Source organism: Mus pahari, chromosome 1, assembly GCF_900095145.1.
Source record: "Mus pahari chromosome 1, PAHARI_EIJ_v1.1, whole genome shotgun sequence".
Lineage (NCBI taxonomy): Eukaryota > Metazoa > Chordata > Mammalia > Rodentia > Muridae > Mus > Mus pahari.
Window position 1 is genome coordinate 52,130,084 of NC_034590.1, and position 1,392 is coordinate 52,131,475.

At 46.1% G+C, this 1,392-nt stretch overlaps 1 protein-coding gene across 2 annotated transcripts in view; it reads right to left on the reverse strand.

Annotated features, from left to right (window-relative positions):
• The window catches only part of Crtc3 (CREB regulated transcription coactivator 3), a 103,664-nt gene that overhangs the window by 15,202 nt on the left and 87,070 nt on the right, over nucleotides 1-1,392 (reverse strand). The gene's annotated exons all lie outside the window — the stretch shown is intronic.

Sequence of the window (1,392 nt, forward strand, 5' to 3'; positions counted from 1 at the left end):
TTGACCTTTTTTACTTCCCAGAAATTGAAAGTTGAAAGAGAGAGAGGGGAGGGGAGGGGAGGGGAGGGGAGAGAAACTTAGGCTGGCCTGAAATTTGTGATGGACCTGCCTTAGCTTTCTATGTTTTTATGATATATACATATTTTTATTTTATGTGTATGAGTGCCTGCCTCTATGTGTGTATATGCACTGTTTACATGCCCGGTGCTGGCAGAAGCCAAGAGGGCATTAGACACCCTGGGACTGGAGTTACAGAGGATACTGAGCCATCATGTAGGTGCTGGGACCTGAACCTGGGTCCTCTGCAGTGAGCCATCTCTGCAGCCTCTGTACCAGACACTTTTAAGGTGGAGACACTATAAAGCTACGTAGTGTTCTGCATAAAATGATATGTGTGGAAGAGGGTGACTGTCAGTGACTGAGCACGAGGTTCTCAGCTAGAAACAAAGCCTACAGTGCCAGCTTCTTCAAGATCCGAGGGAGCTATGGCGACAGTGTTTTGTTTCAGTGACGCTGGGCATCACTGTTCACCGAGAATTCATCTAAAAGGGTAATTCTGAGTCTAGAACTCTTAATGGGTTTGAGTTTCTGTTGTGAAATAAATCAAAGAAACTCAGAGTCATGAGACCAATGTCTTCTTAAAGTGCAACCCAGGCCCCTTGGAACACTGAAATATCTTGTATCAAAGACAGTGCCATGTGGCTTCAGAACTCACTTTTTACAGTGAGTTTGCACATACATGACTTGATTTCTAGAATATCAGAACTCACCTTAAGAGATACAAGACAGTTTATTATTAAATGGCACCTCCTTCAATAAATGCCCTCCGGAAATAAAAGTAAGAGTGCTCTCTGCAACCAGCTGTGCAGAGCTGAAGCCACGCTACTCAGCAGGAGCCCACGGCATCACTGCAGCCCCACTGCAGCCGAGGCAGGGAACCCTGTGGGGCCATTCCCAGGTGGGCAGGCTCTGCTCTGCCTGGTGAGCCTCACTGAACTCGAGTGGAAACCAGCAACCACTTCCTCCACGGACATCCGACCACTGAGGGGCCCTTCCAAATGGAACTTTCCTCAGCACAATCTCTGGCAGGCACCATGAACTGGGGTGGATGGAGGACAGGGTACCACCTGCTCTGGGTGCTGACAAGAGGAGTGTTGGTCCAACCTTGAGTCATCTTTCCACACAGGGTCTGGGCTGGGGACAACCAAGCGTGCACATTAACACTACATCATATTACAAGGAGCCTGACTACAGCCAGTACCATGTCCTTAAGCACTTCTGAACACTTGAATAGTTTTGAACTGTTGTAGATTTCTACTTCATCTACATGTTAAGTATAAATATTTTCATCATACCCACTGTAAATTTTCTAAAATTTTTTTTTTTTTTTTT